The sequence below is a fragment of the Conger conger genome, chromosome 6 (assembly GCF_963514075.1).
Source record: "Conger conger chromosome 6, fConCon1.1, whole genome shotgun sequence".
NCBI classification, from domain to species: domain Eukaryota; kingdom Metazoa; phylum Chordata; class Actinopteri; order Anguilliformes; family Congridae; genus Conger; species Conger conger.
Window position 1 is genome coordinate 32952404 of NC_083765.1, and position 17926 is coordinate 32970329.

The window sequence follows — 17926 nt, forward strand, 5'->3', positions numbered from 1 at the left end:
AACACTACTCAAAACAATTGCCAGTTTATACAAGCCCATGTAACCTCTTCTGGCATCACTTAAAATGATTAAGGGGATTTTAGGGAGGGCTATTTGGAAAAGCTCCACAGCGCAGCTGTTCAGTGAGGGCCTAGTAGCGCAAGGCAACATAGCATGGACAGGCTGTAGAAAAACCACATAGAGGTTTAAAAGTGTTTCATTATTTCATAATGTTTGTGCAGATATAAAATCACCTTTTTTCAGCTAAATGTAGCCTACAAGCCTGTTTTCAGACTCAAGAGAGGCAGGGCAGGGACCCCTGAGAGCACCCCCACTTTTTCCAGTTCAGACCCTCAACCAGTCTGGGTTTTTCAAAATCTTTCTCAAAGGCCTCCAGAATTATACAGGTTAAATGGGGGTTAATTTCATGACATTAATTCCCTGTTAGTAGTTTATTAGAGCCTACAACTAAAATAAAGGAAAGGACACACATAACATAATAGCATAAATGCACATAAATGTCATGTGAAATTATTCATATTTTTATTTTATTTTAATTTTTTATTCCTTTAAACCCCTTTTTTTTAATGGCTCATCCAAACAGACACACTGAATTTTATGTGAAGGTGTTGAGGGTTCAGTGCTTCTAGTGAGCTGACACAGTCAAATCAGGCAACCCACTGTCTACTGTCATTCTGCTTACAGACGGCAGCCAAAGGCTTTACCATTAACGTGTGGGTAGACAATGATCAGACAGCGGTGCAAAGCCAAGAGGTGACAGGCGTTTAGGACACAGTGCATAGCTCTGGTTCAGAAATACTGTGAACACATCTGTGAAACGCGAGTCCTCATTACGTGAATCCAGTCTGGGTTTTTTTCTGCAGAAGTAAGCCCTTATTTTATGAATGCCCCCTAAATCTGCTTAACAGGGTTGTTTTAAGGACTCCTTACCCAGATGACTTCACATGGGGAGCTCAGAGCAAAACACACTGTTTAATGAAACTGGAGAAGACTAACGTAGAGTCAAAAGAGCAAACACAAGGACCCCACCGGGAGGTCTATAAACACCCTCCCATCCATGACACAATGTGTGGTGCACATGGGTAAAAGTAGTAGTAGTGCCTATAACTAAAATAACTACATACTTAAAATAACATGATGTATGCAATTGTTACATTACAAGGGGCAAACAGAGCCGTTTACTAACGCTCTGTTAATGAGAGATTCTAAGGGAACAGGGGAAAGTGTTCACATGTCATTTCATGCCTGGTTTGGCCCCCATTCCCTCTACGCAGCACGGGTTGTGCATTCGGAAGCCTGGGCAGCTCTGGGCCAATCACAGAAATGATGCATTTGCAGGGGGATAAGTATTAAATGGTGAACTCTGACCTTCCCGTAGTAACGATTAGCCTGACAGATTGTAGCAGCGCTTTTGAAGCATACTTCTCTGAGAATGTGCCTGTGCTTTCCCCTCTCTCACAGTGCAGATAAGCTGTGCTCAGTGTATGGAAGAAAGAAGCCTCAACATCTACTCACTGCATGTTGCTTATAGATGCTGGATTTAACCTAACTGCATTTTGGACTCTTGGGGGATATTAAAATTAAGGTAAAAACATTTTGCCTCAGAAATGCTCTGTACTCTAACATGCTTTCGCTACACAAACACAAAAAGTAAAAAGATTCTCTCTGCATGCATCTATCCACACACACACATACACACACACACACAAACACACACAAACACACACAAACAAACACACAATCCACAACCTCCTCAGGCTCAGCCATGTCACTCCCTTTTCTAATCTCCCTACACTGGCTACTGATATCAGCTCAAATTCTAAACCTTGGTGCTAGGCTATCAGGCAGCTGTCTTCGAAGGATCTGAACCAACACATCTACCAGACCTCTTCGTCTTGCAACCTCTGGGCACCTGGTCTGATTCTAGAGCAGTGTTGATGCATTGTATAACACATTAGTGTTTTACCTGCACACTACATTACCCAGGACTCTCTATAAGTGATTGAATCATTTTCTATCCTCCTATCTCTCCTGCACAGCATCTGAGAATCAAGTATATCTGCAGCCCTGAGCCACCTAGTGGTTACCATTAACAGCACTGCCCCTGCATCATTGGTCCATTCTGCCACATTGAACAGGAAGTCCTGACATGTTGGCGGTAATATCCCACAACAGACATCCCCCTCAAGCTACATAACCAGACTCTAGATTTTGTTTCTGTCACAGTGACCTTTCCATTAAATCCCAGAAATCTCTCATAACCAGATTTCCCAAGGATAATGGACACATTTGAATGGAAACTGATTGAATGTTAGCTGGGTTTTCTTTTTTTTTAATTACTTCTGGGAAAAAATGGAAGCCCCATCTTCTTTAATGTTTTACCCAACGGGGATCATAGCTTCAGATCAGAAGCATTTTTCCCTCAAAAGCCAATTCACAGGACCTTGATATCCTCTGGTGGTAGGAAAAGGGAATGCACCACTTATTTGGAAAGAAATAAAGCGTTTATAACTCAAAGGAGCTCAACCTAAACAAAAAGCATGTAAATATTAAAAACAACAGGACGTAGGAGCACACAGGTTCATAGTTCATCGGTTGAATATATGCATGCATTCAGGCCATCAGTGCTGGTGGTCATCACTACCCCATAACAACCCTGGGCCTGACAGAAAGCTCTCAGTGAGCCAGTTCAACACGAAGAGAGGAGCCTCATAACCTAATGACAAACCCCTTCACAAGTGAAATACCGCATTGGTAACTAAGCATGCAACACTAGCAATGTCACTGATCATTGAATCAAAGGCCAGTGAAATGAAATACTGGAGGCAAATGGTTCAATAATTTAAGCATATCATGCTTTGCACCCAATAATCAATTCTAAGCCCACAGTTTTAATCAATAACGTCAATAATGTGGGTTAGACCACTGTCACAGAAGACTCACTCTCATAGCACAAATGCGTTCTGTAACGTCTTTCTTCAGTGCAATATTATGCCCGCCCAGAAAGGATTTCCCCCATTAGGAGAGTTATCTAGGGGTCAGAGGTCATCTGGTGCCCATCTGGGTGTCTGGCTCACCGAGCCCTGAACTGCACTTCTGCTGTCACTCTGAGTCCATCTGGCCCTCAGGCGGTACAGCGCGGCACAGCATAATGTCCGTCTGAGGATGAGCTTGCAGAGGGAGGAGGGCTACTGTCTCTGGATCTCATGAAAGAATTCATTTAAAAATAGAATGTTCCGGGCTTCATTCCAAGAACTTAATATGCATAAGCGGTTTGGATAAATTTGGGTGCACTCTGCAGATTTGTTTGTGCAATAATATGTCATGGCGCAATGCCTCAGTATGCCTGAAGGAAGCTAATCAGATTATCGAAAGATTCATTTCCATAACTGCTTTCATAATATCAGGATAAGACACCTGTATTTGTTCTTGTGTGGGAGGTGCATTGTTGGTCAATACTGGATGCTACTGCATATGCAAAGCTGTCATGTTTGGGTTTTAATAGTGTTCATTCTAATTTATGTTCATATGAATATGAGTACCCTAAGTCTTTGGACAAGTCAGTGAGATGCCTGAATGCAATTTTCCATTTTATGGCATATTTAATGGACAATAAAATATTTTATCTATTATACAGAAATCATGTTGCAGAAAGGCCTGCTGCTTTGGAAGATAAGAGCATGCAGTCCATGTCATTACTGATCCACTTCATCCATCTCTCATGACATTTTTCCATTAAAACATCACTGCCCAGAAACCTAAAACTATGTAATGAAACCAGGCTGTATCCACGTGACACAGCTGTAACGACTAATGATGTGCAGCTGCCTAAGTTACACAGTACGAAGAAAAGAAAATGCCTGTTCCATTCCTATCCGACGGGGAGTGGTCTCTAGGTTTTATAGAATGATGACACACAATCCTCTTTTGAAGTGACACTCACACTGAGAGCGAGTCAGCATTCAGGTTAGGGACGAGGCTTTCCATCCTTGGTAACCAGACCGCGCTATTAATTGCAGGCTTAACCGGGCCACAACACTTGTGTGCTAATAGAGGCTTAGGCTAATTCCTTTGTGGAATACATGTAAACCGTTCAGTTCACACTTCAGGGAAGTCGATATCCTGTTCGAATGTCCTGCCACACTCTGCTGATGCTAGAGACGCGAAAGCGCCGTCGATGAGTAGGGCTGACTGCGCGCATACGCTCGACGGGGCAGTATGTATGGCTGACGCATGCGCTACCGTCACTTAAGATGACGATCCATCGACTCTGCAATGACATACCACTGTAGAGTCCCCGTAGTAGACACACAGCCAGTGTCTGACATTCTACTGGGTGTGGCACGGGCAATAGCATGCATTGCCCACGATGTCATGAACAGAACGCATGAAGCAACAGTTATTCAGACGTCATCCCGTAGGCTATTACTACTATCGGCTTAAATAACTCTGCATTCTATGGGATCTGGGCCAGCAATAAACAATTATTGTGTCACGTGCTACATGTCCTTTTCTTGTTATACATTGGAAGAAAACACGAGTCCGCACAAAAGCATTCGCAGTAGGGTATATCAGTGGAATCAAATCAGACTTAAGCTGTAGTCGCCTGTGTCGCCGCAAGCGTGCACAATCATTCACATTTCCCAAAGTATGGACGGCCACAATAGGCTACATCATTGAAAAAAACCCTAGGCATTTTGCTTTAAAACAACGTTTTAAGCTCCAGCTGAGTGACCAACGAAGTTTTATTCAAAAATGGGTGATTTTATAAACACAGCACTTCACTCTAGCCATATATTTAACATTTGAATATCGTATTTAATATCACCTCATTTACTTATATAGGGCTTCTAAAAATGGGACTTTCTAAGTCAGCGGATAAATTCGTAAATTAATAGCACATGGTGAAAATGTAAGAATGGGAAGATGACTTCGTTGGAGTGGCCCGACCATTTCCGTTTATCGTAGCCATAGATTTAACACTGGTTTAAAGGGGTACTCTACCAGAATGCAGCGTTCACTTGACCTGATTAAAAATAGCTATGGCAAGTGTCAATTAGGCTATATATTTTCAAAACTAGCACAGTGACAAAATAAAGATACAAATGCACAGTGTAACTGTTTTTTTACAACCGCCAAAATTAAAAAAGGAAGATAGCATAACCTACAGTAACTGTAACGAGATATAAAATCCACAAATTCTACACAACTATGAGCAGGTAGAAAAAACACATGTGTCTAGCATATAGCCTACATGTTTTACTATGTGACAGAAAGTTTACAAATAGTACAATTTAGGAGACGATTGACCTAATCTGGGCTAAATATTTACGCGAATTACCGAATAGGTTACCTTTGAATTAGCCGTAGCCTATGGCAGTTAAACGTTTTGTAAAACCAAGGACACACTGAGCACATTTTTTCTCTTGGTAAGTAAAAACAAAAGATGACCGTTTATATGGACACACGCCTCCCTTTGTGATTGTCCACTAGGTCAATAAACCGAATCAGTTTAAGATTATTTCATGAGTCGCTTTTGTAGTGAAAACGATACATGACGCAGTCTGACGGAAACATCCCGTTACTACATCCTTAATTAAAAAGCATTGGCAAACGGCTGTGAATGGCAAACACACGCATACTCACGTTCAGGAATTGAATTTAGGAATATGTACCCTCACGTCCAGCTTCCGCCAAAACAGCATATGCTGTCGGTAAAATAAGGACACACTCCACCAGCCACAGCGCATATGAAGTCAATACAGACTGACCTGTCAGTTCCCTCCTCTTTCCCAAATTCAGTGTGCATGTAATGCAGCTCTCGGTTTTACTGCAGTTAGTGCAGGAATTCTAATCTGACCGGAGAGGGAGGAGTGGTTCCGACGGGATAATAATAAATTAGCTCAGACCAACTGTATATCCATCCACTCTCATTTCAAAGGGTGTATCCGATACAAATTAATAAGGTGCACGCATCATTTCACAGTCGATTGCACATTTCACTGTTGCGCAAAGCCTTGCCTACAGTATGCCGGTTAACACCTTTACTTATACCACAGTTACAACCGACTATAGGCTACGTGATGTACAAACACATGTTCGATGTAGATCTAAAAAAGGTGATGTTGAGAGCATTTACATTCCCCACTGTTTGTCAGCTCACCTGCATTTTTGCTGAAGTGGCTAAATGTCTTTCTCCAAGGATTTTCTCACCCAGAAAACTGCACTGGCAACGTGACCTATATGAAAACCCTCAGAAGGCACGCCCTACTTCGCACACTTAACAATAATACCGCTTTGCTCAAGCAAAAAGTTGGGTATTGATGAGGAGAGGCAAGATTCTATCACAAATAATCAGATATTCACACTTTTGCGATAACAAATGCTTCCCAGGTGAAATGGCCTAACATAAATAAGTCAAATTCCAGATTGTAAAAGCATAACAGCAAATAAGATGAACAGGTAATATTGCCATTTAGCTTACAGCAATTAAATAGAATATGCATGGCATATACATACTGTAGACACTGTCTCTTCCCCTGTTCATGATTTTTTAATATACTTTACAGCAGCCTAAATATAACCGATGTTGTAATTCAGTAAGGACATTCCTCCGTGTTCTCATTCTGCACCACGTGAACCGTCCTAAATTCCGTGGCCGCCGTTATTATTTTAGCCCCGTTTTCGGAGGATAGGACGGAAAGCTTGTCCTCGTTTTAACCGTTCTTTCCTGTACCGCCATGCGCATGAGCCATAAACTTTTAAAGCGACAGTGGCCACCGCCTCATTCCCATTCCTTTCAGCCCTTCCTCAGGCATCTGATTCTCAGCATGGCTCTGGTTTCCAAGGTAACCCTCCACTCTCTTTTCTGTCCTGTGGGAGGCTGTTGCTATGGCAACTATACATTATGCATCAGTGGATGAAAGCCCCTTTCAGATGGGGGGGGGAGAGAAAAGTTATTTGCATTCATCTTATTAATGGGAGAATTCTTTGATGCTAACAGTGTAAGGGGCACAGAAACTTTCAGTCTGAGTTCAACAGCCCAGCCTTCATCTGAGTGCATTCCGCTCCCAAAATACAATGTATGTGAATGGAATACTAAAAGTCTCCAATTAGGAATTAATAAGCATGCAGAGAACACAGCGATGCAGAAGAGATGTTGCTCCAGACTCCATACACCCCCCACCCCCCACCCCCCACCCCCCCCTTCCCCGGCCTGAAAAAAGTAAGATAATGGAAAATCCTTCTGTGAGAATTACTGAAGCAGAAGAGGAACTGAGGAACCAATACAAGGGCAGGGAAAACTCACAATGAGCTAAGCATTGAGCAAAACAAAGTCCAAAACAAAGACTATTCCTCTTTTCATTAATACAGTGGTTACTGGCCCAGACACAGGGAAGAGTACCGTTAGTCTGCTAGCCTGTTAGCCTGTGCACCTGCCATCCTCTCTGGGGACAGGGGAATTAGTGCTGCTGCCTGCAGACTATATGGTGAATAATTAATAGGAGTTTATGTTCCTGCTCATGTGGTCCTGAACCATAAAAATATGATGATTTAACAATTTGGTAGACATGTGACCGTGCAATATTCAATCTTATAAAAGTGAGACACATAATTCATGTTCTCTGTGGCAACTGGAAGGGTAGACACAGGCAGGCACGCACGCACGCATGCACAGGCAGGCAGGCAGACACGCACGCACGCACGCACTCACGCACTCACGTGCACGCACACACACACACACACACACACACGCACACACACGCACAGGCAGGCAGACACACACATCATCTAAAGAGTGTTGTGAATTTAGGAGGGAATAATCCAATTTGAAGTTTTTTGCAGTGCTGGCAGATCAGGGAAACATCCATGGAACTAATCCCAACAGGAGTGAATTGCTGTATTGCATTCTGTGAGATCAAAGCAACCACTAATTACATGATTTACATTTTTTGAGTGTTTTGAGGGGAACATAGCACAAAATCTTTCTCTATTTAGAGTTTTATTTTCTATATATACAATATATTTTACCGTCATATAACCTTTTAGTGAGCAGAGGAAAATAATGAAAAAACAACATTCGTGACTGCAGTGACTATTAGTGATTAATGTACAATATCTAAACTGTATCTCATATCAACATCATTATGTCTTCATGATTATACTTTTGGTTGCAATAATCTGTTTTCCCTCAGAAAGAGACAAACTTTCTTTTCTGCCCCAAATACAGCCCACTAAGCATTGGCTTAAAGGATTAGTTTGTATTGATATTCTTCCTTACCCCATCATGATATCCTTGTCTCACTGCTCACAAGTAGGAATGGGCTTTGTTCCTATGTCCACGGGGGCCGTACACCCTCTTATCTCATCTCCAAAGGATCTGCAAATACAAAGAGTGGCAACTGTTACCGTCACACAGAGAACATCGACACAATCCCTGTATATTGCGCCACAAGCCACTGCCATCAGAGATAAGAGCCTCCTATTCTGAAACACCCTCCTTCTAAAGCCGTCAGCTACATAACTGCCTGAGAGATTACTTTAAAATGCTAAACTGAAGTACTTGCATGGCATGTAGCCTAGTCAATGTCTGCATCTATGGAGATTTGTAACAAATGTGCATTTTCTTGAACCATATTTTTTGTTTAAATGCTTAGAGACTTGCAATTGTGTCAAAACAATGTGAAGCAATGGTCAGTACAAATGTACATTTATCATTGTGTCACTTCTCAACAGAACAGAATTCTTGAGCCTTATGGAGACTCCTTTGGTGTAAAATGTATTCTACCGGAGCTTATTTACTGAACAGAGTGATTTTTAGATGTTTAGTGAGCTTTAAAGAAACTTAAATATAATACATGTTGTAATTGAGTGTGGGCATTCCTCCATGTTCACACTCACAACCATGGTAACTGTCCAAAATTCCACAGCCCCCATGATTATTTTCGCTCTTTGTTGAGAAGATGGAGAACTTTAGCCATTATTTCCTCCACACAGTGAGGAACACATCCCCAATCACCCACAACCCCCCTCTCCATGGTGAAGAGGGTAAGAGAGAAATTCTCAAAAGCTCAAAAATGTCATCCAAAGCAGTACACTGGCAAAGGCAATTACACAAGAAGTAAAAAGCATGAAAGTGCATGGCCTATTCATGCACTTAACGTTATTGTTACATCAAACCAACTTGATTTTGCTGAATAACAACACACCGTATACAGTCTTAAATAAACTTAAATAAATCCTCTGGCTGGTCAGTCAATAACTGTGTACTTTCCTCATTAATCTTACATCTTACTGTAAATCTGCATTATATGCCCATTCATTACAAAGGGAGCATGAGGACGAAATGGTCCAGAAAACACCAAGGCATAGATGACTCAGTACTTTAGGAAATAGTGCTAATTATTCCTGAAGCTTCCTTAATCACACTCATGAAAATAAATCTTTAGCATATCTTGTACCTGCAGGGAGTGTCCACTTGCTTTCTTTCCAGGCAACATTAACCACACAGCACTGACATCAGGAGATTTACAGCTCACTGCTCCAGAAGGTCTTAAGTCTTAGCATGGAAACAGCTCTGAACTACGGCCTACTGAAGGCTGCTTCTCAGAAGAAATCAAACCCAAGATAGCTGTATATTTGGGGTTTATAAAGAAGAATTGCAGGGGTCATTCACTAAAGTAAAATCAAAACACTATCCTTGGGGTTCTTTTTCAAATCAATATATGCTTGTTTGCTGCAGTAAACTGATACCCTGACAGATTCATTCAAAAGTCATAACAACCTCAGGCTACCCAGTTGCTTACTCAGTAAATATACTGACCAAGAGTACAAGCTGAACCTTATACTGTAGCTAGTACGTCATTAGTCTGAGTATGAGCTATGTCACAAGCTGAACTATACATGTTCAGGGGGCCTGCATGCAAGGTGCCTGTAGTTTGTGCCAGCTTAATAGACTGCCTTTTTTTTTTTTCAAGGTGAGAATATTGCAGGACTGCATGTATAACGGGTGCAGTTCTTCCCACATGGATTCAGGTGGTACAGTGGGAGGAGAAAAGCATAATACATTTCCTAATTCCAAACTGGAGAAAAGAACATCTCAATAACAATGGTATAGTTAACTGTAGATATCTCCGGGGTTGATCTAGTTTTAGAGGGCAACCCTAAGATCCCCTTTATAAAACGTATTTTTGCAATCTCCAGTGTGCTGTTGAGTCCAATCCCACAATGCACTGCACCTGGAGAAACACAGAGAGGAAGAGGAATTCCCTGTGTTCTCATGTCAGCAGTGCACAGAGGCTGACCGTGGCAAATCTACTCAAAGCTGCACTTCTCAGATGATTTTAAAAAATCACAGGCGGTCACTGCAAATATGGCAACCAATCAACGAGCTCTGGAAAGAAATCTCATCCATTTTAAAAAAGCGATACCTCCTTTTCATAATCAAAAGAGCTGCAGCAGTACTCCATGGGATATCCTTGAAGCCAGTAGCTCTTGTTTTCTCAGAATGCGGAACAAGCCAACCCTGCATTGTGTTAAATCCGGTTTCTGTTCAAATTTATGCAACTTAAAACCGTGTTTTCAAACATTTTAATTATGGGGTTGGGTAGAAGGAGGGATTGTGTGGAAGGAAAAAAACATAATCTACAGGATTTCGTCAGGACCACAGTTGGTAAGGCCTCACCTTTTGCGCTTAAAAAGAAAGAAAATCCAGTCTCGGGAAATTGAAGCAGTCTACAAAAACATACATAGCTTGCTCTTAATGTTTATCTACACAGCTATTTTCACAATGATTTCTCGTTACACAAATAGCACTGCATCCAGTAGAGACAGTAATAAAGGTCTGAGGCGAAATGGATAGGTGTGTTTGCGAGATTTGCAAACCAGCTGGAGGCCTTGTACCCGAGGCGCCCACATTCATTAAAAATCAATGCCTCTTACCCACGCTCCCCCGGTCGGCCCTGGAGTTGCTCATTAGAGATCGCTCAGAGAAGGCCTCCAGCGGCCAATCACCATCAGCACACCGCCTGACGTGGTGAAGCACGCCGAGCCCGGCCTACTTCTAAGCTAATTAAAATGGTCGCCTCCACGCCAAAGTGGCGTTTGTTCTTCAAACATCTGTAGTCTAAAAAAAGACCACGCATCTTCTTCGATGGTGCCTGTCACCGTTCTCCGCAGAACTAGACTACGTCCTTCGATGCATCTCTCAGAGCCGTGGAGCAGTAGCTACCAGATACAAAGCGACCTGTGGATCTTAGCTGATGGGATGACAGAGGGATTTCCACATAATCCTAAACACCCGGGTTTATCCACGGATGAGCCTGCAGTGTAGGCCGACCTCGATGACAGCCAGGCAAAGTGACCTCATCTCGTTGTGAAAAGATAGGGAAAAGATGAAAAGATGCTGTAGCCTCAGATCACGAGCTTGTTGGTCCTAAGGTTCTCAGGTGTAATGCCCAAGTGGTACTCTTTAATTTAAAAATGCATTTGTATGAAAACTGTTTTGTATTTTCTGAGACAACACTCAGTCAGTTCTCTGTAGATTAGCTATGAGTTTTTATAAATGACCATGTATGACCCTTCTGTAATTCCCCACCAAACTAATAATGGATTCAATATGTGTTACGACCTCGCAAGCTTTTGTATTTGCAGTTGGGCATTTTTGCTACAACTGCCTTTGTTTACTTCCGGTTTGCCGCGGAATTGGACATTTCCGCTACCGGGTCGTTCATTTGAAAAGCCTGCCTATCTTATTGATCGGGGTAGACGAGCTCTGTGACCCTTTTGCGTTTGAGTTTGGATTTGTGATTGCACTTATGTATGACCGTATTTTTGTTTGACCGAGGACTGAGGACTTTCCCCTAGCCAGGGGTGTCAAACTCCAGTCCTGGAGGGCCGCAGTGTACGCTGGTATTTGTGGTTTCCTTTCAATCAGCAGCCAGTTAAGGCCTTGAGAACAAGGTGGGTGGACTCTTTAGCCAATGAAAGACTTGGAAATGAATCTCTCGTGCTGACGCACACCAAAAACTAGCAGACACTGCGGCCCTCCAGGACTGGAGTTTGAAACCTGTGGCCTAGCCCCTTTGCGTTGTTTACTATTCGGTACCGTGTATGGCCATTGCCTCGTTTGTTTTCGACTTTGAGTCCTGTCCACCCCATTTTGTTATGTTCGCCCCACTGCTCGACCCTGTTGCCCACCCTGACTGTGACTTTGATCCTGACTCTGCTCACCGTAGTGACTCCGGTAAAGTTAGTGTCTACAGCTGGATTGCATCCTTTCATCGGGGCACTGTTTGTTATTTTCCTTTATTATTTTGGAAGGCGATCCTGGGAGGAGACTTGATCTCCAATGGGGGTTGGCTACACGCCACCTCGAGCCCGGTAAGGCTTCGAAGACTATTTGACGGTTATTTACATTTGTTTAGGCAAACAGAACCGGAGTTACTCATCGGTCTGCAGTGTTCGTTTCATTCTCCCTCCCCATTCCATCTCCCTATCATTTACCCTATCACGGCCTGACCCGAGACCGGTTCGTAACACCTGCTTATTAAACATGTCAGAGCTCAGTGTCCATTACTGATACTTATAGCTGTTATTACCCTTACACTGTTATTTCCTGTGTATGAGAATGTACAAATAAATTGAATTATATTTTATATTTGCTCCATCAATGTCTGTAACGCCCAGTATTTATTTCTGAGTGCTATCATTTTGTACCATGTACAGTTGTATGAGAAGTGATTGTGGAGGTTCTATTTTTGTGGATTGTTTTGTGTAATAGAATTTGATGGATTTTTCAAGATGTCATACCGAGGGATAATGCACATGCTATTATCAAACTAATTTATACTGATTAATTGGATTCTTACCTTAAAATATATGGTAGTCACATACAATCTTTAAGTACTCACACTAGTTTAAGTAAAATAAGTGGTTAAATGTCAAATTACTGTGATGTAGTTCCCTCTAGTGGTTACTAAGGCCCATTGCTGATATGCAACATGAAGAGTGAAATCTAAAACATGTTGTCGATTTAACTCTTGGATTGAAGAATATTTAGGTGGATTTGACTGATTTTCATGATCTACCAAAGCAGTTTCCATGTTAAAATTCCAGCAAGTCAATACTATTATATACACTGAAATTATATACACAGCATTTGCATTCACCAAGTAGAGGGTGTGTATGTCTGCAAAATACTGTGGTGATGCTGCCCTCTAGTGTTGGAACTGCTGAAACTACCACTTTCCATTTGTGGACAATGTCATTTTTAAACTTTGCCAAGTTTTTACTATGAGTCTGCGGCCCTGTAAAATATTTGAGAAGAATAATTTGGCAGAAAAGGTCCAGCATTTTACTGCTGGATAAATATGGGTTCACTGTAGATTCTGGAGCCCTTTGTGGCTTGAAGACGTGATCCTAGGAACGACTCTGGCATACCTCTCTCAAGTTAGGCAATGGAATAGAATACTAAATAAGCTCTGGAAACAAGAAACAATCACAAAATTCATACTGTCATGTACAGTTAATGGTAAGAGTATCAAATCCCCACATACCACATTGTCACCTCTAGGATAGGATAAGGGAACAGCAGAAATGTGAGCTGGGATACATACACACATACACACATACACACACACACACACACACACATACACATACACATACACACACACACACACTCGTAAGTCATGATACCATTTAAACAATTCAAGAATTGTCAAAATAACACAAAGGTACTGTACTGTTACAAAATACCTCTCAAAAAACAAATTGAGAAACTACATTCAAAATGGAGGACGTGTTACACCATATAAACCCATATAAACCATACAACACGTTAGATAAAAAAACCTGCCACCTAATTATCCCCTGATTTAATTGGCCAAAATACATTTGTTCTTTCCCTCTCCTGCTACAGATTGGTGGTGGTTGAAACACTGTAAAGCAGTCGGAGTCATCAGCTGGTGAGAAAAGAGCAATGTAAATGCAAGGAATTATTATTAATTATTATTATTATTATAATAACTTCAGAAAAGGTTAGGAAATCCTCAGATAGGCAGCTGACAGGCCATGGACATGGAGATGTGCTATGATTTGAACACAGCTGGGGGCAGTAGAACTGAGGCACTGTCACTGGTGTGGAGCTGGTTGATCTTTTGGAGATGGAAGGAGAGGTGTGTGGGTAGTCACTCACTGATTTGCATGAGAAAGGGAGCTCTTTGCTTCATTAACCCTTTCGTTGTAACTGAGGATGAAAGCAGGCAGCATGTAATACATCTGACAATTTTACCGAGAGGTAACGGAGAAGTGGACACAGGGTACTTAGGACTTGGGAATTAAAATAATATTGCTAGAAGCTTGTGTGTGTGTGTGTGTGTTTGTGTGTACGTGTGGGTTTAAGTGTGTATGTATACGTATGTGTGTTTATGTGTGCGTGCTGATGGGCGAAAATGACCATAACACACTAAAGCCTCTGCATGCTGTGGTAGAGACAGATGATCTGTTTTTAAATGACTGGCTTTCTACTTTGGAAACCTTTCTTTCATAATCCTAGACTGTTTAATACCCAAGGCATGAGCGGTTTGCTCTAAGAAATATGCTGATTTGAAAATAATTTACAGCTTTTCTTTTTTATCAGCTAAAATGTGTTTAGGCCTCAAACCATAGCAATTTAAATCTTACCGAACTGTCTCCGTAGCTTCTCCTCAAATGTAGTCCAAAGCCTGTAAATTCAACCACAGGGAGAATAAATTGTATTCCCAGATGCCTGCATATTTTATTTTCCACACAATTCTAGTGATTCTCCCATATGCAGACTACTTGTGATACAACATGATGATTCTCATGGAAACTTCTCATTTAAAGAAGTCCTTTGGACGGCTCTGTATTCAGTTAAACAGTATGGCTACACTGTCCATACTGTTGTAACATGTTGATTGAATGGTGCAGTCATACATAAGTACATTTAGATGTTGCAACTAATTAATAAGATTGGCAAAAATATTCAGGTCTGTTGACTGGTTGACGGGAGATTAGTTTGCTCTCTGTATCAAAGGCATTTCCTTGAAATACTGCATTCTCATACTCAGGAGATTAATATTGAGCTCAACTGCGCTAAAGAAAATGGTTTACTGTTAAAATACTCTTAGACAACAGTATTCCCTCAGAGGAAAATAATCATTGCACTGCGGACAATGACTCTTCACAGTGAACTCAGATGTTTCCAGAAAAGTTCCAGTAAATGTTGCATGTTTTGCCTGCAGCCCATTTATCTGTTCGGAAATCTTTCTTCGTGATAATAATACGCTTGTAGAGCAGGTATCAAATTATATCGCATGTTGAATTTATTTCAAGATAAATCACAGATTATTTTTGTCTCGGTTTAAAAAGGGAACCATGGAGTGTGATGTCCTTTAGCAGTTAGTATAAAATATAGAGACAGGATGACGATGTCCGGGGCTGAGAGTGTGCCTGGCGGTGCGTTACTCACTGCGGAGGTGGGAGACCGTCTGAGAGACACCTGACACAGCCGCGGTCTCGCACCGCCGCAACGGGTTGCCATGGCACCCGGCCAGGGAGGAAGAGACGGTGGGAAGTATAGTTCTTCACAAAAGGTCCCACTGCCGTCACCGGGCCCAACGTCAATAGGCTATCCATCAAGGGGGGTCTGCCCTGGACGAAAACACGAGGCGGCACAAAGAAAGGGGCAGGACGTCTCAGCGGATAAACACAGGAATAAAAGGACCCCACAGGGTGACATTGTGTCAAAACTCAGGGAACGCGCTCGGTTGGACATACCAGACAATTACGGTAAATCAATGTCAGTGTGTGCGCGTCTGCCCTTAAACAAATTGAATCATCTACAATATATTGAAACTATATTACCTAGATAATTAGCAACACTTATATTAGAAGCAGATATATTGGCAAGTTAGTGCTACCTTCAAATATTGTAAGATATTTTTTAAATGCAGTTCTTCAAAACTTATGAATATATATATTTTTAATTCTACATAATTACCATATCTTGCGGTATGTTTTGTTAGCATACGGATGGCCTGGGATTAAACAGAAACTTTGTCCAGAGGACTTGACATTTACATGCCCAGTGATGAGAAAGATAAACTGTTGCCGTACTGGCCAGGTTTGGCAGGCATTTTCCCTGCAGAGGCAATGGAGTACAACATGCAAAGGAGTAGAGTGACAGCACTGCGTTTCCTCTCTGAGCCTCGCCTGGCTCCCGCCTGTGCCAGCAGAATCTCTCACTTTTCAGCTTGGCCCGAGGCGCTGCTTATTTGCATGATTTGCATTGCTACAACATGGTGAACACGGATGGTCATACCCAGCCAAAATTCACTGCAGCCAGCCCTCTCCCAGCCCAAAGGGCAACACACAACCTCCCCACTCACAACCACAACCAGCCCAAACCCTTACCGCTTCTGCTGAACTGGAGGGTTCATGGCCATTAAAGTCAAGCAGGATCTGTGTTTCAGCCCGGGAGGAGACTGTGAGCAGGACCTGAACTTCCATCTTACACAGTGCCCACTCAGGAACAGGCTACACACAACTACAGTGTAACACTTCAGAATGTGCAATTATTCCATTTTTTTGGTTAACAACAAGTTATTAGCACTTTAATGCTCTTTGACATATCCTTTTGAACTATAGTAGTTTGAACAGCTTTTGTGAATATACTTATTTAAATATTTTGCAATCTTCCCACATTGGCCTCTTAAGTAAATTTAATCTATTACTCTATTTATAAACCAGACTCCTAGCATCTATGGAGGAGACAGAGGACAAAGAATGATGAACCTTTGTATTTCTGCATATTAATGTGCGGAGGGAGAAACAGCATCAAGGTCGAGGATGAATTCAAATGTTTCAGGGTTGCATAAATAATTTAAGCACATTGCACAAGCTCATGCCGTTATGATTCATTCCGCAACCTCAAAGAGAAATCCAAACTCTGGATGTCAGTTTGATTAAAAAATATACAATTTATACATGCAAGAATGCCCTCCCCACACAAAGCCATACCTCCATCCAGCAGATATATTAAATGCAGCACATTTCCTTCAAATGTACCAGAACTAGTTGAACTCACAGGGTCTGACCTAGGGGAATAGATTCAACTGCATATAGGGGGAGACATTCTGAAACCATTAGCAATGCAGACCCATTTAGGAAATAAAAAATGAGAGTATAGCTGTATCTTGGACACGCTTTTACATGTAATGTACATTGAAATAGAAAAGGTGACTGTGTTAGCACTGTTGCCTCGCAAAGAGGTGCTTCTGGCTTTGAGCAGCAGCTGGATGGAGCACCTCTGCCCACTGCTCCTAAGTAACTAGGACAGGTCAAATACAGAGGACAAATTACCCCCAAGGGATTCAATAAAAGTCTGTCTGTTGACCGATTGATCTATCCACCAGATTCAGAGGTGGTTTGCCTTGTCCAATGGCAGACATATGACATATGCCAATCACTTTCAATCGTCATAAATCTCTAAACTTCAGTTTGTCAAGGTTCATGTTCCAACACTCAGTGCAGAATGCTCCTCACTGTGTACTGCTTTTGGAGGAAAGAGAAGGTTACTATAAGGTTAATGGTGGCTTGAGCTAGGGTGTTTTAACAAACTGAGACATCCACCTAAAACCGAAAGGTGCTTTAACTTATCTGCAATGCATCAGGCAGATTCGCGGGGCCTATACAGATGGGAGTGCCTCATCTATTTTTAGCCTATAATTGGAATGATCTTTTGCCTTTCCTCTTCTGTGCACCTTAGCCTGCGTTTCAAATCTACGGCATGATTTTGTTGTAATTATACAGAACATCTCAAGTATATAATATATGAGTGGGAGGTGAAGATGTGTAGAGGACATTCCATATAATTATAAAGTAATGGGCCGGCAACATGAAA

The 17926-nt window shown here is 41.8% G+C and overlaps 1 protein-coding gene across 2 annotated transcripts in view; it reads right to left on the minus strand.

The window, feature by feature from the left end:
• Positions 1 to 6675, minus strand: part of trim2a (tripartite motif containing 2a) — a 39245-nt gene extending 32570 nt beyond the window's left edge. Inside the window, exon 1 of one of the 2 annotated variants that reach the window (XM_061245605.1) lies at positions 6520 to 6675. The gene's annotated coding sequence lies outside the window, so the exon portion shown is untranslated. Of the gene's footprint in view, positions 1 to 5646; positions 5777 to 6519 lie in introns of those variants that run through there. The other variant, XM_061245603.1, reaches the window with a different exon arrangement.
• Between the last annotated feature and the right edge of the window lie 11251 nt (positions 6676 to 17926).